Genomic DNA, 23,954 nt, shown 5'->3' with positions numbered 1-23,954 from the left:
TATGTATTTCCCTTTATTATGCAATTATATTTTTATTACTCTTCTACTCATTATTACTGCCATTATGAAAACAGTCTGCATTGCAAATGCCTTAATTATCAATGGAAATTGTGAGGCAACTCAGAGAACTTTGGTCAATATTTGTAGAAAAGTCATTAACTGCCACTGTTGCCCCAGAAAAAGACAGTTTCTTACAAAAAAAGTTTGTTTCAATATACACATCTAACCTTATGATGGCAGCCACTGGAATCAGTGGGTACTTACCCAGATTTATGAAAGGGGTAATTAATTATTTTGTAATCTGCAGACAATAGTATAAATTATAAGGTTCCCAAGAAGGAAACAAATATTAATGGTCATATTAACATATGCAAGTAAATTGTCATAATTAGGTACTCTACTAAGGCTGCTACTTGAGGTCACATTGGGATGATTGGAAGAGAAAAGCTTTTGGGAATTAAAATACAATGATTCATAGATATAGAGTTTATGACCAGAATGAAACATTAAATCATCTAGTCAGACCTCTGTATATCACAAGCCAATAAATTTCACCCAGTTTCTTCTGTACTGAGCCATATAACTTGTGTTTGGTTAAAGCATATCTTCCAAAAAATCATCCACTCTTATTTGAAAACATCAAGAAATGGAGGAGCCACCATTTCCTTTGGTAGTTGTGCCAGTGGTTAATCATGCTCACTGTATAAAACAATTGTGCCTAATTTCTAATTTAAAATTGTCTGGCTTCAGCTTCCAGCCACTGATTTTTATGCTTTTCTCTACTAGATTATTACCAAGGAACTGGTATACTGTGAAATTCACAGTGTCAAAGAGCTCAGTGAAGGCAATCGTACAAGATAAAAACACAACAGAACTATGGCCCTGCTTAAGCAGTCCATCTCTATTCAACAACTTCAATGGGACATAAGCACATGATTAAATGCTTCGCTGATTTGGGCATATGCTCAGACTGAAAAAGAAACTATGAAACCAATTTCCATCTTTGCTGTTTGACTCTCATTGGGAGCTATTGAGCAAGCAACGATTCAGCAAAATTCAACCTCATATTTGATTTATGCAAATTATTTCTGATTGAAAAATATGGACCAGTATAATTTCTGTATGCATAAATGAAATTACAAAAGTCAGACCTTCCTGGGCCTGAGAGTCTTGGCCAGAGAAGGGTGGAGAGGGTGGCAGTCTGAGAGCAGCAGAGGGAGATGATGCCTGCTGGTTCTCTGAGCTGGAGAGCTAAAGCTGGAGGGTCAGACAGGGCTGAGGAGAAGTGTGGTGAGGGATGCCAGAGCTGCACAGGAGAGCTGTGGCATGGTGAGAGATGCCGGGCTTTACTTGACAGAGTGTGGACTATGATTATGGGATTGATTATGGTTTAGGAGCATGGGACTTTGTTCTGTAATAAATTTACCCAACAGGGTCTATTTGTACTTAGGAAGATTGTTTGGACTATTTCTGGAGACTCAGAAGGAGGTTAACTGAGGCAGGTGTGCCTGTCGTGCCATGGGCTGCTACTGGAGGGTACTCTAGGCAGAGCTTTTCTTATTATATATATATATATATATATATATATTAGTGCTGTGACAACTTGGCCAATGTTAGGATGGTGGGTCCCATGCTTTTCTTGGCAAGAGGGCTAGGACACCACTCCTTGCCCCTGCTCTGGGGCACTGAGGGCCTTGCTAGTGGCCCGGGAAGATGGTAGAGGACGGAAGTGCGGAAGGGGTCTGGGTTTGCTCCTCATTCTGAGCACCAGCCCCTCTCAACCCCTGCAGGTTTCTTACTCTCTTCCCCCTTGGGTAGGGTTACCCTCAGTTCTTGACACTGTGGGAGGGAATCTCTCTGCTCTGCTGGGGCAGGGTCTCCCTTCCTCCAGTTCTCTGGTCTTTCAATTCTTAGCAACACAACTCCAGTCCTCTCTCCTTCCTCACTCCACCCTGTCTGCCTGTAGCAGGGGGGTTTATTAGGTTTCTGACAGGTCCTTAGTTGGCTACAAGTGCTCCAATTAACATGTAGTAACCTTCCCTAGTCTACAGGGAACCACATCTTAATTAGCCTAGGGCTTATATATCTCCTCTATTCCACTCTTCCACTGCTCCCTGGCCCTGCTGTATCAGTGCCTAGGTGGTGTGATAAGAGGCACTGTTAAATACAGTAGATAAATATGGTTTATATTTTTTGCAAGAACTGCCAGTACCTACGACAAGGATCTTTTTGCCCCAAAGTCTGTGTTCACTTATTAGTGCTAAAATGTAGAGTTATGTGAATAGTGACAAAAATATCATGTGTAAATAATGTATTTAAACACTTCTGTAAAACTTAAATATACACAAATGATTCACCCAACACTATAAGCTGCATAAATAATGAAAAAATGTGTAATAATTTGTTTAACTTAGTAAAAGTCTTTTGTTTATTAAACAACTAAATTATTAAATGAGTTCATTCTACCATCTCTAATAAAGAGTACTGCATTATCCACTTTGTCTGCTTTTAGGGTCTGATACAAAGCCCATTAGAGTCAATTGAAAGACTCCTATTGCCATCAGTTGGTGCTGGATCAGGCCATAAATATTTGCGAGCTCTTCTCTATTCTTTACAGGTATGATAAGTGATATACCAATTTGTTCATTGCTTGCTCAAGTTAGAATTGATCTTGTATGCATTTAAAATTCATTCCACGGTGAGTATCAGAAAAAAAAAAACCCTGTTACTTCTGTGTGTAGCGTAGTCAGTATTAATTACACTACGTGAAGTTTGTAGACATGTGAGATATTGTTGCTAGCAGGTCAAAAATTGCCAGTAGCAGTCATTTTCTAATCTGTACTCCATCTTGTCCATTCAGATTAGATGGCCATGAATTTATTAACCAGGAAGTGGCACAGTGTGGGACTACAACTCTGATTTATTTTAATAGCACTGGTGGTCTCCTGTGAAATAGCAACAGAGAGTCCTGTGGCACCTTTAAGACTAACAGATGTATTGGAGCATAAGCTTTCGTGGGTGAATGCCCACTTCGTCAGATGCAAGTTCACAGCCACCGCTGCATCCACTAGAGGGAAACATATTCACATGATTGAGCAGGTGGAGTATTCACTCCAGCTGAGGCAGTGGTGAGATACACATTGAAAGAGAAGAATGGACACATCCAACATAATATTCTTCTCTAGATAAAAACAAAAATTGTATCATGGGGTTATGATACATACTTTTTTTTAAATGATTTGTGAATATTTTTATTTTCTCCACCCTTACTCTGAATACTGCAAAGCTACAAATTGCTTAATGATTGTGGCCTCCTATTAAAAATGGAGGAGAATTGTACTCTCTGCATTTGAGGATGTCTTGGGACAGTCTCTTAAAAGTTGTTGCATGAGGTTTGCTGTTTGTGCAGGCTTCGCTATATGAAGCCACTTGGCAACATGAACTCTGATTCTGCTCTCATGGAGACAAATCTAAATGAGTAACTCCACTAAAACCAATGTAGTTATGCTGATCTAGAGCAGAGAATAATCAGGCCTATCGTTTCTCAACATGTGGTAAAAAAGTCAATGGAAAGACTCCTATTTATAAATATAAAGACTACTGTAAGGCTATTGATGTGTACACAGAGGCAAACTGAGGACAGATACATGCTTGGAATTAAGCAGAAGGCTCCGACTTGTATTAAACTTTAATAAAGGGAGGAGCACTACCACCCATCACCCATATTCTCCTATACCAGGCATTTAATTGGTTCCAGTGTGGGATTTACAGGACTCCTTACCATATAATCCATAATGCGAAGTAGGTTCTCCTCAGCCTACCCACGAGGACTCAGCTCCCTCTGAGTCCTAGCACCCTCCCCCATAAAGGGGACGCAGGATGCAGCAGGGTGGGAACCTCAGCCCACAAGCTCTGACCTTAGTCCACCCTATCACATAAGATTAAGGCCCAACACCAAAATCCCAGATCTTTTACCTCTGGGAACTGTTCATTTTATTCTCTTAACCACACTGGAAACCAGCCACAAGTTGTAACGAATAAACAACTCCACCCCAGTACCTCAGTTAGGTACTACGCATGTTCCTATTCAACCTACTAAGCATGCAGGTACTATGAGGAAGGCAAAAAACTCCCTGGTCTGCTGCCAATTGGCTCATGGAAGAAAAAAATACTCCCTGACCCCCTAAACATATGTTCAGCTAGACCCACAGCATCTGGTTCCCATCCCTAGTTCAGGTGGGTAGGGTGGGCTACTGGAACAGAACCAAAAGAAACTCCAAATGCCCCCTTCACTAGGCTAAATCTTGAGAGCTGCGGAATGCTGGTCAATCAGCACCCCACTCCCCCAGTCTCCCCCAGCTGAAGTACCAGAGACTCCCAGTGGAGGAGCTACCTATTGCACTTTGGCAAGGGTCTCTCTCCCTTGATGGTGGGACTGTCCCTCTTACACTGCTGGCCCCATCGAGTTCCCCCACCCACTGATGCAGGTGGGTGGCATTTGACAGCAGCTGAGGATCTGTCCCACAGTGTCATAAGTCTCAGTTAGAAATAGAACTCACATTTTCTGACTCTGTTTGTGAAATAATCCTGAACTTGCTGAATTCAAAGAGAGCTTTACCACTGACTTCAGTGGGGCCAGTGTTCTACCTTAAGGATACATCTACACAGCCAGCAGCAAACCTCCAAGCCCAGGTCAATAAACTCAGGGTCACAGGGCTCATGTTATGTCCCTTAAAAACAGCTGTGTAGACAGTGCTTTTAAGTTGTGGCTTGGGCTTGTGCTTGGACTTTGACGCCAAGGGAAGAGGGTGGGCATCAAAGCCTGAGCTCCAGCCCAAGCCACAACATCTGCACAGTTATTTTTCATGCCATAGCATGAGCCCTGTGACTCTGAGTCTGTCAACATGGGCTGAGAAGCTCATTGCTGTGGGCAGTGTAGAGCAACCAATGAACAAATTGATACATCGCTTACCATATCCTAAGTCTCCATCGCCAAGTACAGTCAGAATACACGTTTTATACCACAGCAAATATAACTAAGAAAGAATCTTTTAAAGAAAGTAACTTTTTTTAAACAAAGTGTAATATTGTGAAAACGTTTATCACTCCTTTTGTAATGGGCTGTTTTTCCTGACTGAAAGGGAAGGGAAGGTATAACAACTCCTTAAACACAGCCAACCAAAAGGTACTGTTTTGTCTGTTACTGGGCAACATCTGCCCCCATTAATCTAGTGACCTTCATTGCTAATAGTTATATCTATTTTTTAAAAAGAATAACATAGGTATCATATAAATGCATTAAGAAATTAATTACCTAGGCCAAAATGTAAACAGTGCGTCTGTGCTTTAGAGTTTGTGTGTGGTTGGTTCAGTAGGCACACTTTAAAATGTAGCCTAAACTTTTACAGCACATGCAATGTGTGATATTACATACAATATTAGTTTATGTCACAATAAAGCATTTATACAATACTCATCATCTGACATTGTATTTAATGAACTGTGCATGAATGTAGGGCTTATTGTGGATTTTTATTCTGAAGCTGCACATGTTTCCTTTGGATATCTGTCAGAAGCCAGATAATGTCGATTCTTAGCACTTTCATTTTGACTCAATGGACATGAACTACCTAATGAACTAATCTAAACCAGAACCCTGTGTATAGGTAAATATCATCTGTGGAAACAGAAACAGAGAAAGGTTACATGGCTTGCCCAAGGCTGCACAACTGCGTGCATCATACTGCATGTTGCAATTGCTAATTAAAAATATTTAGGGTCTCCAATGAGGGAAAGAAACGGTTTTTGTTTTTAAAGAAATTGTACTGTAGGGACACATAGATTTCACCCATTAAAAGTAATGTGCTGCTCTAGGTTTATGTTGTTCAGCAACAGTCAGATTAAAATATCTCCAAAACCTACATTGCTACAAATAAATATAAAGATCTCACCGTGTCTCCAGCAAGATCATCAATGTCCTTCTACATGCTGCTGTCACTGTATTTTAAAGTGTGAGTACTGGAAATAAATTAAGTTACAGATCTGCACTTTGCAAATTGTGTTACTGGAATACCCACCATAAATTGGAGAGCTATACCTGCCAGAGAGAAGCCCTGGACTTCAAGTGTAAAGCTTTCAGCTATGTTGCTTCCATTCCAACTATGACTTTGCTCAATCACTTCATTATTAAGCAAACATAGCAGATCTGGCAAGAAAATGAAGTTTCCATCCCATGGGAAATTCCAACATTTCAAAAAAACAAACAAACATTTTCATCCTGAATCAGATGAAAAGTCAAAATCTCAAAATATTTTGTGGAATGGAAATTCAAAAATATTTCGATTTGGAAACTTCATGCTGACTTTATGAAAATGAAAATATATATGTAATAATTATAAACGTGTGATGGATTTACAGACCTCACACTAAGGTTACAGGAGTGGTGGAACAATATTGGGCCAAGAAGGCTCCACCCCTCAGCAATTGCTCGGCATGCTCCCTATGGAGGACACACTTAAAAGGGAGATCTAGCAGTCGGGCAGGGGAGAGTGAGGAGAAGAGACTAGCTGCAGGAAGGAAGGCAGGTGGCAGCCTGTGAGTCAGAGCAATCTACAGGAGGAGGACTTGGACTGTGAGCAAGACTTGGCCGGGATCCCCCTTGCCCCTAATAAAGCATTCCTCCCATCCCTGAACTACTGAGACTGAGTAAGCAGAAGGCTGGGGCCATGCCCCAAATTCAAGGAAAAACAGGGACGGCAGGAAGTGATCCAGGTGAGGCTGATCTGGAGTTGTCGTCAGAAGCCACTGAGCCACCTCTCTCCCCTTGGAACCAGGTGGAGAGAGAGGGCCTGGGTACCTCCATCCTTCCCTCTTGCCCTGGCCTCCTGAGAGATCCTGGAGGAATACTGGAAGGTGTGGGGGGGTGATGAACTGTGGCTAGGCTGCTGGTCCCTGGACTGCCCAGAAGAACCACCTTAAGGCTTGGACTGACTGTTTGGCTGCAGCCTGACTGCTAGACCTGCTGGTGCCTGAATGAAGACCGCTATAAACTGAAACAAAATTAAAAGTCAAAATGAAACAATGAAGTCAGAACAAAAAGTGTTCCATTTAGTTGTAGAAATCATTTAAAAAAATTTCTATTGAAAAATTCATCTAAATCAGGCACAGAAATTTCAATAAAAACAAAACAAAACAAAAAACAGCATTTTCCAGTGGAAAATTATTCCATGAAAATACGTTTGACAGATTAATATACAGCAAAGTGCAGATTCTACATTACTTACTTTAAATTCATGAAGGATAGATCCATCAATGGTTCTTAAGCCAAGATCGTCAGGGATGTGACTCCAATCTCCTAGTACCCCTAAACCTCTGACTGCCAGAAGTTGGAACTGAATGACATGGAATGGATCATTCAATAATTTCCCTGATCATTCCCATTAAAGCATCTGTCACTGGCCACTGTTGGATGACAGGATATTGGGCTAGATGGACAATTGGTCTGACCCAATATGGCTGTTCTTATGTACTTTTCCACCTTTTAATAGGAGTTTGTGTTGGGACAAAAAGTAGTAAAAAAATAGCTTTCACCATAGTCAGCAGGGGATGAGGCAGTCATAGCAGCAAACAAATGGGCCTTGATCCTGCACTGAGCTCTATGCAGGGGGCCAGAGCCCCTGCAAAGAGCCCTGTTGACCTCAGTGGAGCTGCATGTGTGCAGAGGTCTGTCTGTGCTGTTCTGATGAAGGATTGGGGTCTTACTGACTTTGTGCATGTGCAACATACTCATGAAAAAGATACAAAAATCTAAAGATATTCTTACAATGTGCCTTTTGTTTTCTTAGTTGCTGCTTTTAAGTCTCTCTGCTTGTTTGAAATTACATCTTTTAAATAGCAGTTGACACACACAGTGGGGAATTTTGAAAATGAGGAAGGGCTGAGTCAAACCAGCTTTGCTCATAATGCAAAAATCTTTTACACACACACACACACACACACACACACACACACACACACACACACACACACACACACACAAAACCCACATAGAACAACATTTTCCAAAGGGTCCTCTAATTTTAGGTGCCTCCCACTTTGAACCCTCAGCTAGAGGCTCTTAGATTCTATCTAAGGGGTGCATACTTGGGGTTAGGAAATAATCAGCTTGCACAGGTGCCCAGCAGAATTGTGGTCCCTTCACTCAAGGACTACTCCTCAACTACTAACCAAGGTGGTGCATAGCCAGAAGGAAGTAGGAGTCACAACTTGGCCCATGGCACTATGCCCCTGTGCACCATGTGTGAGCGGGCAGAATGCTGCATGCTTTAAAGAGGTGTAGCAGTGTGTGTGCTCCTGAGATACTATAAGACAATAGGAGAGGCACTCACAGTGCATAATGAAATTCCTCCCTCTCGGGCAGTGCAGCTCCACTTCCACGGAAGTACATGGGAGTCAACACCTTACAGGATGTGGGCCATAAGCTCCCTGTGCACTACAATCTACTGAAGACTTTGGTGCTTTTTTTTTGTTTTCTAAGGGTATGTCTACACTGCCGCGCTAGTTCGGCGGCTGGGGATCGAAGTTCCGGGTTCGATTTATCGCGTCTGGTGTGGACGCGATAAATCGAACCAGGAAGTGCTCGCCGTCGACTGCGGTACTCCAGCTAGACGAGAGGAGTACCGCGGAGTCGATGGGGGAGCCTGCCTGCCGCGTGTGGACCGCGTCTGAACCGCGGTAAGTTCGAAGTAAGGTATGTCGAATTCAGCTACGTTATTCACGTAGCTGAATTTGCGTACCTTACTTCGACTTGGGGGGTAAGTGTAGACCAAGTCTAAGTCTGAAAGAAAATGAATAGAATTGTAATGCTAAATACAACATAACATATGATTAATTGTATTGTAAATACTGACTTTAAGATTAAAATTCTTTGGGGAGCCATACTGTATAGTTCACCCTCTTTCACTTTTGTTTCTCAGTTCTGTTGCTATATTTAATTATAAATAATAAAGAAGCATCTAATTGATTATAGTGTATCTCAATATAAATCTCAGTAATGGAATTAATCATCAATTTCCAACCAGGCCAGTGATACTGAACTGCTTCCAAAGCCAGCTCTGCACTGGCTGTCAATTTTGGGTCATTGAAATTTAAACAAGTTCAGCCTGTTGCTGGAAATAATGTTTTATGCCTGCTACGAAACTCCAAGATTGAAAGTGCCTTTAAAAGCCTGTCAACACTTAAGAGCAGGGAAAACTCATGTTTTCTAAAGTATAATGGGTTCGTTAGGTTTCTGTGTTCCAAAAGCTTTTATAGGCATCTATTATTTATGGCCATTAGCACGTGTTATTAATAATGAAGACTAATGGAAACCAAGGTATATGAGAAGTTCACTTTTTCCACTAATTAAAGATTTTTTTTTTCCAGGAAGAAAGCACTACCGCCATTTTTACAATCCCAAACCCTTTGAAATGGAGATAGCCTGAGCTAGTGGGAGTACTGTACCTCGGTATTCGGGGACACCCACATGTAATTAATTGAACTGGATGGTTTAATTTTGAAACCAGCTGGTCACAAAAAATAATGCATTAAAATTTAGAAGGGGAGCGATAGAGGGAGACTTACCATGATTGAGCCTGGTTTTCAAACTTGGTTTCCTAAAGTTAAGTCGTGATATCCATATAGAGCAGGGGAAAGGTAGTGAAAGATAAACAGTTGGGACACAAGAGGGAGGGGCTGAGAGCAAAACCTTGGGGAAGGCAAAGGGAGGTGAGAACAAAAATGGAAAGAATTAATAAAAACAAGGAGGAGAGGACAAGTATAAAAGAGGGAATTAAAACACAAAAGGGATGTGGGGGTAATAAAATGTTGAAGTGGAAGGTTGAATCTCTGAGGAGAGGGGGCATTGCCAAAGGGGATGACATAGGGCTGAGGGGTGATATCTGGGAGGCTGGGGCTGCCACAGTATGGACCCTGATTCTACTGCATGTCTCAGGCCATAAAATCCTGACTGCTGCCTTACGTGCCTAAGTAAAAAATTAGGCACCCGAGTTTGAAAACACATTACATTATTATTTAGAGGGCTCCTTCCATATTCACCACTTGAATTCTGGCAGGTGAGCATTTGCAGTAGCGCTCATCAATATATTTTGGATAAAAATATTTTAGTTAAAAAATGCCGTTTTTTCAAAAGTGCTATTTATCACAAGTTTGGGGATTTTATTGTGAAACATATCACACCTTTCTACAAAAAAAAGGTGTAGGAGGGTTTGGGGATTTTTTTTAAAATCAAAAAGACGATCTAAACGTTTATTGAAGTGTTCTGCTTACTGGAAATCAATTAGGCAAAGCCCTGTGTTGGGGTAGTACAGAACTACAGTGCTCAGTCTACAGGAAACCATTCCACTTTAGGAAGGGAAAAGACCTGTTACAGTTCCCAGACACTCAGCCTTTGCTGCTATTCCCTGTAGGGAGTGCAGTTTATTACCCCCTAGGTGGCTGACCTGATCCATTAGATGGTATTAGTGGGAGGGGCCCAAGCTGTCATGGACCTGCCTCTTCCCTGATGACACTCTTAGAGGTGTGTCAAGAGAGCTGTGCCAGCACTCTTCTAGTGCAGGGCTGCCATTCTACCTCACTAGGGATGTGCAAGGGGAAAACTCCTTGCACTGTCCCCTGCTGCTCACTCATTTATGGATAAGATGGATTCTGGTGCTTTTTGATAGAAAGTTGCAATAAAAGAATTTCTCTGGTGCTTTCTACATAGAGAAGGCACTGTAGTTGATATCCCAAATAATTGGAAACTTCTATCAACCCTATTCTGTTAATTTTATTGGTATTATCTTTTAATGGCATTATCTTTTTTTGGCAGCAGGCTCCTTTATATTGGATTAGTCTCCTTTATCTTGCTTAGCTGTAACGGGGTCTCCATCCTATTTCTAAATTACTTTCCATTCTCTCCCTCCCTTCTCTCTCCCTTCTCTCCCCACCCCATCCCTCCCCCACCAAGTACTGACCTGGGAGACTTCCAACACACAGTTACTCAAACACTTGCATCATGAATTCTTGTAAATAAAGCCACCTCTGGCTTTACATCTATTTGGAAAATGGTTTTATGTTACAGTTTCTGCTGACTGTCCCTTATACAAAAAAATATATATATTTCTATAAAATATCCCTCACTCTCTTGTGCTAATTTTTTAATGGCATGCACATATTCCTCATACCAGAAAATCCTCTTCTGGGAGCCATAACTGATGGGCTAATAGAGTCAGCTGATAGCCTCAAATTTCTGGCACCCAAACTGTTCATTTTACATTAATCCAGAAAGAGCATCACAGCCTCACTCCTGTCTCTATGTCACAATTGCCAGACCATCTATGCATCTTTCCTGTGACACTACTTAGGTACCATTTATTTTATGATATCCAAATCAGCTGCTGCTGTTTCCTGCCCACCCCGATTTGTTCAGTTATTAAAATTTCTTAATAAATTATGCAGCTCTGCAGAAAACTGCACTGCTTTGGTTAATGTTAGGTCTGGAGTCATAAGTGTGTATCTCTTAACAGTCATTCTTTCAAGCTAGGGCTGAAGCCCCAAGCAGCCTTGTCCTTAGCTGAAAATCCATTCAAGTGTACAAGTTTGGCTTTTCATTTTAAGATCTATTCCCTATGCTGATCTATTGCCGCACTCTGTTTCTGAACACAAGTGAAGAACTGTTGAATTTCACATGTAATATTCTTTCTCAAGGTATGTATTCATCACCTTTCTGTAAGAGTGGCATCTGGATTATTTCTTTTAAACTCCTTCACAAAGGTGAATGTATTATAAATCCCTAATGTTGCTTCTCCAGCCACATGTAGGGTCCAGGAAATATTACATTCCTGTGGCTTTTCCTTTAACAGTATAACAAATAAATCAGAAATCATTTATGAACTTCTGGAGAATTCAGTTTTTCCCTCTTGTTCGAGTTTTACTCACAGTGTGACAGTAGGGGTAAAATCCAGGTCCTATTACACTGCTCTACAGCCAAAATGCTTCTGAAATAAATGTAGTCAAACTTTACTAATTCTGGGTCACTGAGAACGAAAATGATGCTTAAAATTGTTGATTGGCTCTAGTTTTCAAGATATGCTATTGGGTCAGTATATACGACCCTTGACTTGGGAATGGCGGAGGATAAGTGAGTTATAAAGGGAAGGGATCTCAATTTAAACCAGAAATGACTAAAATACATCTTTGATTGGATCTATGAATAAATCTATGACTGGGTTTGGACAGTACTTGCTTTTTAGGCAAAACAATGAAGGATGCAATCTGAAGCTGGTATTGCGTCATACATGATATGAATTGCATCATGTTATTCCTAGAAGTCATGGATGATGCAATCATAACGAAGCTTACATCACTCTGCTGAACAAATTGCCCTATATCAGCTCTAGAAATCATACAGTGTCGTGCTCTCTTATTTGTCAGTGTTTGATTTTGCAAAGGGACACATTTCTGTTTAGCCAAAGTGAGCAGAGATGCCTCGTACTTGTGTGAACAGTGCAGATAACTTCTGCTATGTTTGTGGTGAAGTGACTTTTGCATCACAAAAGCGCAATATAACCACTATGGTTAAGAAAGCCTATCACCTTTATTTTGGCTGCAAAATTGGAGATCGGGACAAGAGGTGGGCCCCACACATATGCTGCAAGACTTGTGCAACAAATCTTCGCCAGTGGTTGAACAGGAAAAGGAAATCTATGCCTTTTGCAGTGCCAATGATTTGGAGAGAGCCAACAGATCATACCAGCAATTGTTACTTCTGCATGGTGCCTCCAGTTGGGAAAGGTGTGTCAAAGAAGAAAAAGTGGACTGTGCATTATCCAAACATTCCATCAGCTATACGCCCAGTACCCCATGGAGAAGGACTGCCGGTTCCTGATGCACCAGAATCATTCTCACTTGAGTCAGACGAGGAAGAGGAAGAGGATGAAACTTCTGGTCCTGAACCATCAATGTCACAGGATCCACATTTTCTCCCATCCTCCTCCTCTGAACCACACCTCATAACACAAGGTGAACTGAATGACCTTGTCAGGGATTTGGAACTACCCAAGAGTAAGGCAGAGCTGTAGGGCTCCAGACTACAGCAGTGGAATCTCCTGGCAGGTGACGTTAGGGTTTCCATGTTCCGTGACCATCAAAAGGATCTTGTCCCATTCTTCTTCATGGAAGGTGATCTTGTAGCCTGCAACAACATCGATGGTGTGATGGCAGCCCTCAACATCGTTCATGGTCCACGTGAGTGGAGACTGTTCATTGATTCATCGAAGATGAGTCTTAAAGCTGTTTTACTGCATAATGGCAATGTTTTGCCATCAATTCCAGTTGGTCATGCAGTCCATAGGAAGGAAACCTATGACAAATGAAACAACTTTTGAGGTGCATAAACTATGACCAACATCAGTGGCAGCTTTGTGGCAATTTGAAGGTTGTTGCTCTCTTGCTTGGTCTGCAGACTGGATACACAAAGTACTGCTGTTTTCTCTGTGAATGGGATAGTCGTGCAAGAGATTCCCACTACATCAAGAAAGATTGGCCACTCCGACAGTCATTGGAGCCTGGGAGGAAAAGTGTTCAGCATCCACCACTGGTTGAATCAAGGAAGATTTTGTTACCACCCTTACACATCAAGCTGGGTCTGATGAAGAACTTTGTCAAGGCCATTGACAAAACACAAGCAGCTTTCAAGTACCTCCATGGAAAATTTCCAAGGTTAAGTGAAGCTAAGATAAAGGAAGGTGTCTTTGTTGGTCCTCAGATTCGTGAACTTCTTCGAGATGATGCATTTGACCATGCACTGCGTGGCAAGGAAAAGACGGCATGGAAAGCCTTCCAGTTAGTGGCAATAAATTTTCTCGGAAACAACAAGGCAGACAACTACAGGTTGTTGGTGGAAAACCTCCTCAAGGCATACAAAAGCCTTGGTTGCAACATGTCACTAAAGATACATTTTTTGCACTCTCATCTAGATTTTTTTCCACCGAACTGCGGAGCAGAGAGCGACGAGCACAGCGAGCGATTTCACCAGGACATTGCAACAATGGAGAAACGCTATCAGGCAAATGGAGCCCATCAGTGCTTGCAGACTATTGCTGGACAGTGACAAGAGATGCTCCATTTAATGAATACAAGAGACAAGCCAAGAAGCGCCGAGTAGACACTTAACAGGACTAAACTATGTACAGAATCGTTTTTTGCCTTTTGTTTCATAATAAATTTTATTTATATAACCCTTTTGCTGATTTTTAAAGAGTTACATAAACAGGACAGGTGAAATATTATCATGTAAAGCAACCATAAACACATGAAAAGACCTAGGTTTACAATTTATGATTAAAACTCTACTATCTACACAATATACATAGACATAAAATGTAAAAACTTAAATATCTTAGAAACAGTAGCCAATCAGTTGTTTTAATTGTCATATTTGAATTCAGCACATCAAAATACATAATAAATAGCACATTTTATCTCTGAAGCAGATGACTTCTCAAAAATTGTAGACCAGTGTTATAGTCAACAGCAAACCTGCCATTGACTTCAGTGTGACCAAAATTTCACCCCTTGTGGGGTTCAGAAGATAGTCACCTTGTGTCTTAATGGTATATTTACTCATCCATAATAGCTAGGACTAATGTGTCAGGTATGTTTGGAATCAGTTGCAAGCATTAAGAATTGTACCAAACCAGTCAATCGGACAACACTGTAGAATTCAGGGATCAATGGAAATAAATAAATCCAATAATACCAACAAAACCAGGCCCCTGTGTCCAGAGCGGGAAGCAGATTGTTAACATGTGGAGCAGCTGCAACTATTATATAAGGGTGCTGGGTGTGACTGCAGAGGCCAAAATCACCCTTCCCTTTAGAAGATGGGGCTTTGGGTTGCTGGGAGCTGCAGCCTGTGGTCAGCACAATGGTATGGTTGCCATTGTTTTAGGGTTATGTAATGATTAGAGTAAAATCATTTAGTATTAAATGCAAGCCTTTCTGAGAAGAACACCACAGTTAGCTACTCTGACAAGGGTATTAGGCTGCTGAACTGTTATCCCACTCCCAATAACCGTATACTATCTATACTCAAAAAGAACAGGAGTACTTGTGGCACCTTAGAGAATAACAAATTTATTTGAGCATAAGCTTTCATGGGCTCAAATAAATTTGTTAGTCTCTAAGGTGCCACAAGTACTCCTGTTCTTTTTGTGGATACAGACTAACACAGCAGCTCTGAAACCTATCTATACTCAGGTACCCATAGCTCTTGTCATTTGTATTAATGATCAACATATTAATGGAATGGATAAATTATGTGGCATAGTGCATTTGTTCCCCCACCATCCCATCCACTCAGACAAACACCATGTTGAGAGGATGGGTGAAAGAAAAATCCTCACATGACATGCAGTACTCAAAGATGCTCAGATACTACAGTGATGATGGTAGCATAAGAACCTTTATAGGTTTGTCAATCAGCCTTATTTCAAACAGAGTTTAATAACTAAAGAAGCATTCCAAAATATTTTGTAATTATTGTATATATAGAAAGTCAATCATTTACAAATTATATTTAATTAATATTCATATTTTATATAATATGCATGGTTCACTGAGTGTTGCTATGAAGGCATCAACTCACACACAGTACACATTTCTCCAAACCAATAATACGGGGTTCACAACTCACAATGTATATTAAAAAGAGAAATATGTATTGAACCTATAGAGGCTAATTCTTGCAAACCTGTAAAGGCCATGCAAATGTACAGGTAGAAGTTTCTGTGAGAGCATTTTGGGTGAGATATGAGAATGGCAGATATCTGAGTCTCAGATATCTGAGTGTAGACCCTGTCAACCCTTTGTATCAGTGAGGGTAAGCCTCAAAGCTCCAAAAGTTCAGAAGAGCACAATGTGCTCTGGATCACAAGCTCTAGGGAAGTCCCAGTGTACAAGACTGCAGAGCTGCAACAACAGGGCTCAGTGAAGAGGTTACTGTGTCCTGCCTGCCAACAAGGTATTCAAAGGCAACAGACTGGTAGGGAAAAGGAAGATAAAACAGAAGGGGCCTCCTTGGATAAGTGAGGCCTGTACCGTATAAGAGATGAGAAAAGAGGAATTCATTTCCCTCTATATGTAATAAACTGACATATCTGTAGACAGACAGGTGAACATTAAAGAAATTTAGAGTTCTCATATAATTAACACTGATTAAATTTTAATTGTTGTATGACTGTCCACATCCCCTTCATATCTGAAGTGTCTTTCAAATGGATGCAGTAGAGTGAGCAGCCAATATGTTTAAGGCTACATTTAAAAAAAGATGCTTGTGAGTTGCATGCTCAAAACAGGCAATTGTGTATCTAACTCGGCATGCATCTGGATTTGCTTCATGCTTTATTAGTGATGCCCAAGAGCATAAACACTACTGACCTGTGCTGAACCCATTCTGTAGGGAAATTGAAGACTTTGCTCTCCAGGGCATTCACACCTGTCATAAACCCTAAATCTGCTTACAAAAATGTACAAAAATACAGTGTAGTTTTACACACCTAAATGAGAGGACAGAAATAAGACGCCAGACCTGAGCCAAGGCTATTTAAAAGGCAAAATGTATTTGCTCTTAGCTTGTACATTTTCCTGAGGGTAAAACTCTCACTGAAGTCAACAGGACTGGACCCTTCCATTTTAGACAGAGAGAAAAGCCCAAACTCAAACATATATTTCACAGTAACAGTTCCATCACAAACCTCAACACCTTCTGCTTCAAATGCAAAGCACATTTATCTGACTTTACTTTCTCTAACATAAATATATATCAACATGTGTATTTAAAAACAGAAACCCTACCAAAACAAAACACTCCATTACACATACAACACAAAACAATACATGACAGATGCTAGCAGCTGTCCTTATGGAGATTTAGCACCTGGCAAGCTGGGGTGTAAATCTACAGCACTGTAGCATGCTGCGCATTAGCAGGCTGTGTGGACCTTTATGTGTGCACTAAAAGTTGCTTAGTGCACTTTGTATACTGCTGACAATGGATTCTGGTGTTGCTGTGGCTTGTGGTGGAAGGGGTGGTTCTGGGGGGTCAGAAGTCTTTTTATAGGTCATCCTGGAAGCTGCCTCCATATGGGTGATATGTGTAGAGTGGGATCTGTTAGGCTCAGGTACACTAGGGTGGCTGCTGGGAACTGTGGAGAGCAGGGAATGTCTGGCAGAGTTTGTACTCACACCAACTCCCTGGCTCCTGGGACAAGGCATCTTATAGAGGAAAGACATTGCAGGATGATGGCACAGGAGGCTGTGACTCTTCTAGGGGATCTGGCCCTAAAAGGAGCTGCACCTGGAAGAATATGCTGATGCTCCCCTGCTCAGGTTTGGATTGAGAGTTACCATAGCCTGGTGCTCCAATTGTCCTAACCTACAAAAAGTAAGATAGAAACAAAAGCTGAGTGTCTTTGTTCTTGTAGAATAAATGAATGGTTGAATGCAGATTTCAACAGAAAGAAGCTGTAGTAAGGATATCTGTTTTAACACAGGATTGTAGTTCAGGAAATAAAGATTCCTTTCCTTTTAATTAAATTGTTTCACATTTCCTTTATTTAGTTATTTCTAGTATATTGGGTCAGATCACTGGGATCTTTGCTTCACAACATTTTCAGAAAGGGGCTAGAAAGGTTCCCTGCTATGATGGAATTCTCACCTAATCCTCTAACAGCATATGGGTGTTCCAGAGGTGTGTGCATAGCATACAGTGTTCTGGCAATCTTTGAATGACAATAATTTCTAGAGAGCTGTTACAAACTGGAAGAAATTATATCAGCCCTGAGTTTACTCTAAGCAGATCTATACAGGAGCTGGGAGGTGTGATTCCCAACTCAGGTAAACATACATGTGTTAGCTCTGCTTGTGCAAGCATGCTAAAAATAGCTACATGGCTACAGTAGGATGGGTGGCAACTCTTACCAGCTTCCTGAGTACAATTACATTGCACCCCGTGGGTATCTACATAGGCAACTAGCCCAAGCCACTGACTTTGCCATTGCTATTTTTAGGTGCTAGTTCGAGCAGAGTTAGTGCATGTGTTTCTACCCAAGTGGGGAATTACATGTCCAAGCTGCCTAAATTACTCAGTGGCCAAATTAGTCCCCAGCAGCCTTAAGGTTCAAGAAAATACAAATGTGGATTAAGGTCTCATTTCTGCTTCTTCTCCTTCCACCTCCCTAGCTGTACTAACTAGAACTCTGACACTGCTGGGGATCTGGTTGTTTTTCTGTTAAAATAATTAATTTTGCAAACCTGGTCATTTTTACAATGCATTCTTTGAAAAATCTGGCCAAGATTTAAAAACAAACAAAAACTAGTGATTTAGAGTGCCCAGTTTCAGACACCTTAAAGCAGGCTGATTTTCATGTGGCAAGTTCTCAGCACCTTCTGAAATGTAGACCCTTGTAAGATGTCTCAAACTGAGCACCCAAAATTATTAATTATATTTAAAAATTTTGGTCTTAGGCTTTAAGGCCAAGTTGTTCAAATGTAACTTCTCTTTGTGTCACATGCACTCACCTATGAATACAAATTTTGACCACTCTCCCTTGTCCACTTATGTTTATATATACAAGCAGAGCACAAATAGTTTTTGTGTGTGTACATCCATCAATCAAGCACTTAATTAGTAGTGCATAAAATTTATATGAAAGTGACTGAACATGAATAATTATATGTGCACAAAGTCCATGAAAATATGGTCCTTATTAGTTAAATCATATTTTCAGCACTCCGTTCCAAATTTAAATTCAAAATGATTTTTTTCCTGCTGAGTTATAAGCAATTGAAAATAGAAGTCTATAAAGAAAATGCCACCAAACCTGCAATTACAACATAACAGCACAAATACTACCGCTGAAATACAGCAAAAACTAGATGCAATCAAATATACTAAATTATCCTTGAAACGAGCACAAACAGCTTTGTTTAAACAAAAAAATTACCAAAAAACCTGCAACTCCCCCTCCTGACATCTTACATTATGCTTTGAAAACCAGTGTGCTTATGCCACTAATATACTCATTTTTTCATTCAAACTACTGCCACATTCTGCAAAGGCTTTTCTATGTTAATAATTACTGCTGTTTCCCATCATAGGTTCCCAGAAGAGTTACAACTGCAGATTAGACTTAATATTCCTACTTTTATATATACACCATCCAAATAGCTTTTCCTTGCATTCTTTCAGACTGCATATTGATTTACCGTACTTGCTATCTTGAAATGCTCATATATGTGGATGCCCTTATGCAGCACTCATACAAATGCCATTTCCATTTTTCTTTTTAAAGAGTCCCCCTGTCACAGGTTGTACTTTCGCCACAATTAATGCCTTGTTTTCCAAGGTATGAACAGCATTCTCTTTCCAGGTTATGGTACCTTATCCCTAGGGTAGATTGGATAGATTTATTTTTCAAGATCTAACCAACATTTTTATGAGACCTACATACGAACAACACTACAGGTGGGATTTTCAAAGGAGTCTAACTTTCACTGAATATCAATAGAGGTTAGGAGCCTTAATTCCTTAGGCACCTTTGAAAATTCCACCTATTGTGGCTTTTTTCATCTGTAGATCTCAGAGCAATTCTGGTCCTAGTTTGAAAAAAAAAAAAATCTAATATATGGGTCTGATTCAAAATCCTTGAAGAGAATTGGCAAAAAGACATTGACTTCAATGAGGCCAGGATTTCACAGTAGGAGGTTTTCAATATTAGCTTCATTGGGCTATGGTTGAGGACCAATCAGAATTAAGTATTACTAACAACATTGTTTCTGTAGTGAGTCTTTTGACATGCTGCATTTTTGACAAACAAGATTCATTCATATTTTTTTGTAACCTAAACAAACAGGATATGAAAGGGGAAAAAGGGGTTAAAAATGTTTGAATACTCCTGAAAATTAGAGCTCAGATTAGATGCGAAAAATATTTTCCACTTTGAAAAGAAACCTTAGCATTATAAATAACCAGAAAGTTAAAAGAAGTTTGTAGAATTATAACATGGACACTATCAGAGGGGTAGCCGTGTTAGTCTGTATCTGTAAAAAGCAACAAAGTGTCCTGTGGCACCTTATAGACTAACAGATGTATTGGAGCATAAGCTTTCGTGCGTCTGACGAAGTGGGTATTCACCCACGAAAGCTTATGCTCCAATACATCTGTTAGTCTATAAGATGCCACAGGACTCTTTGTTGCTTTTGACATGGACACTATTTGTTTTCTTTTATATACACATTCTATTCAAATTGTAATCATTTTATGAATAAGGTTTTCATAAACCTTTTTGGCTAAAGGTTGTAAGGGAGGCCACTGCTGTCACTGCAACTGCCGCCTCCTCCCTGGTCATTTCATGTGGAGTTAGATGTGCTCTGAGAATACCTCCTGGATTGGACCAAGATAAGCAGGGCAACTCTTCATTTCAGCTGGTTTGTGGGCTTAGGTGTGAGATATGTACCCAGGCACCTAGATGGAGACATTGTGCACATGCCCAGTGGTAGAAATCTAGGGGATTTTTATTATGACAATTTAGGTGCTGAGGTATTTTAGGTGACTCCAGAGTTAGGCAGCAGCTGAGCAGGAGTTTGGCAGCGATCTCAGTTGTGCCTTGGGCACGTAAGTTCTTTGTGTAGATCTGGACCTAGGTCACTGAACAATTTTTGGATGTTGCGACTTTTTATTCTCATGAATAAATCAATCTCCAGTTCAAACACTAGTGCTTGGTCAGAACCAATGACATAACGATGTCCATACTAACAAAAGTAATCAATCAATCAATCAATCAATCAATAAAACTTGATTTGTTCCATATCACCCTCAGTCAGAATCTTCAAGCTAAACAATCATTCCCTAATCTTCCTAAAACATCCAGTAACCCCAGACATCCTCCAAACTGAGTCACCAACGCCCTCAGATCCCCAGCCATACACAGTAGGCTGCCCCAGACACTTCCCCAGCCAGGAGCCTTCTCATTTCTTCAGACTTGCAGAAGCGCTCTTCAAAGCCACACTTTACCCCGACCAGTGCAACACATTGTTACCCACCATCCTCACCATGGCAGCTGACAGTGCTGCTGACTGGGAGAAATGTTATGCATCAGTGTCACCTAGAGGAAGAGGGAGGGAAGCAGCACATCAGCAATATCATTGGCGGGGAAATGTGTAAATGTCATCTGGGGGGATATGGGCACTGCCTTAACACCCTTGCACCACCTCCGGCCCCCTTCCCCCCCCCAATTCCTTGGCACTTTGGAGGTTTGCCCACACTGAGTACCAGGAGGTTTGTTAACACTGCTTCCTTGTCTTTATCTCTTACTGGAGACATGTACATTGTATTTATTCCAGAGTTATTGTGTCTCTCTCTCTGTGTCCAGCTATTTACATTACTCTTATCACCGTGGTATACTATGACAGCTGGATTAACTGTCTGGAAATAATTCTGGAACATGTCGGTGACTTAGGAACTGTGGTACTATTCAGCCATGTTTTATTTTAAGTACTTATCTGCCCCCCCCCCCATTACCATAGTATCTCAATACCTCACAATCTCCAACTTATTTATCCCCAGAATACCTCTCTGATATAAAAAAAGGATCTCAATGTTTTGATTTTTTAAACAGATAGGTCACACATGTCATCTGTGGTAAAGCAGGGTCATGAACCAGGTCTCAGAAATCCTAGGGTAGTGCCCTAACCACTCTCTCTCTTGATTTTTGTGTGTGTGTGTCTTTCTATTACCATTGATGCAGACAGCTTTTGTTTGCATTAATGTGTAGGTAAAACCTTTTATTCATGTGTATAATAGTACGTAAATACACATGTACTCATTGATGAATGAGTTGAAACTCACCTAAGTGTTCCCCTGCAGACCCAACTAGCATATGCCGGTGTAGTAGTGAGGGTGTTAAGAAGCACAAAGAGGACAGGAGAATGAAAACACTGAATTTCCAGCAAACAGCTGAGTAATCATTCAGGATGAGCAACAGTGAGAAGTATAGGGGAAGACTGGAGGGGGAATACGAAAACAGCAGATAAGTCCCTTGCCTAGAGACACTTTGTTTTTATTCCAGACTTCAAAACGTTGAGTAAGGTGATCAAATATTGAGGCAAGGGAGCAATTGCTGTGGACAAGTTATTGAACCATCTTTACCTGACACACAGGGACATTTCTGTGATCTTGCAGCTACATGGTTGCCTGTCAGTTGTGATGCTGAAGATTTGTTGGCAGGGAGAAAAGCCATCTTCCCCATTTCCATCAGCCAGGACTACTGGGAGAGCAGGGGAGGGGTGGGAAAGGTGTGGTGAAAGCAGCAGTGACCATTGAGGACTGCAGCAGCAGTGAGATATTGACAGATGTGTCTTTCCAAATGCAGCTAGTAGTCCAAGTTAGGAATATGGCTCACTACGGGGCAGCCCCTCATGCTGAGTGGGAGCACAACCTGCATAGAAGAGAGCAGGAGCTTGCAGAGGGCAAGTGACTCTTACACTACTGGGACATGATGCAGGAGCAGAAGCAGCAACTTAGGAGACATGAGGAGCAGCTTGCTCAAAGCTTTAGGCAGCTAAAGAAAGACTAGCAGGAGATCAACTACAAATTTGAATGGCTGAATTTCAGATAGTTTCACAGTGTGAGATTGTAGAGAGAGACAGGGTGAAACTTTGGCTGGGTACAGGCAACTTGGACCAATGCTCTTCATGAGTTATGTGCTTCAAGTGCAATTCAAGATACTGTATTTTGTCTCTGAGGCTTGGACCTTAGCTGTGTAAGAGACTTCTTCTCTCCTGATGAACTGTGTGGCAGCTAAGATGACATAAAGCACTCAAGATAACACATCATTTTAAATAGAAACCATACTTGGTTCATTGCTCATTAATATTTCCCATGCATTCCCTACAAAAGTGCTGTGTGTCAGTTTACCTCAAAAAGTAGCCATGATTTATTACCCTCAACTAACCTTCATAGCCGGCTCACCAATTATTACTATTTTCCCTTTTGGGGAACGGTAATGCAGAAGGTGATGGTGTGCCACATCTGGAGTTCACAGATTTCTTTAATCCCTTTCACTCTGGTTTTGGCCTGGGTACAGCATAGAGACTGTTAGTTCACAATATCTTTCCAGGAGTAGGAGGAGGAAGCGTGTCCATACTGGTTCTTCTAAATCTGCCAAATACCTTGAATACTAAAGTCCATAAAGCTTTGCTAGTCTCCTTGCAGATCATATGTATGAAGTTGTTCTCTTCTTTTCTTTGGGAAATCATTCATCTGTACCAATGACTCTGCTACGTGGGATCTCATAGGTTATTTTCTATTATCCTACCTGCTCAACATGTATGTGAGACTATTGGCAGATAGAAAAAAATCAGCATGGGCTCTGGGGTCACCAAATATAGCAGTGAAACATCAAGCTCTATTTCTTGTTTTCATCAGGAAAACAAGTCCTAAAGTGGGACTTTGGAGCCAACTGAAGCTTAATCCACCCAAAGCAGAAGTAATTACTACTGGTTCAGAAAAGGTTCTAGAGTGGTTTCTATTTTCACTGTTGAGAAGGCTTCTTCATCTTTCACCATGGACATTCACAGTCTGGGAGCACTTTTGTACCCACAAATGCTCTTGGTCCATCCATAAGTGGCCAAAGAACATTTATTCATCTACTTCTTATTAGATGGCTGATATTATTTGTCTCAAACCTGGACCATTTCATGATCACCCAGGTTTTTTGGACTTCTAGGCTCTATTATCATAATATGCTACATGTGGGATTGTCTCTGATAAACACTCCAAAGCTATAGCAGAAGCAGAATGCTAATATCATTTTGTTAAGCAGTGTCAACTGCAGATAATATATTAAACATGTCCT

This window comes from Emys orbicularis, chromosome 2, assembly GCF_028017835.1.
Source record: "Emys orbicularis isolate rEmyOrb1 chromosome 2, rEmyOrb1.hap1, whole genome shotgun sequence".
NCBI lineage: Eukaryota > Metazoa > Chordata > Testudines > Emydidae > Emys > Emys orbicularis.
This window is presented reverse-complemented; position numbering follows the sequence as displayed.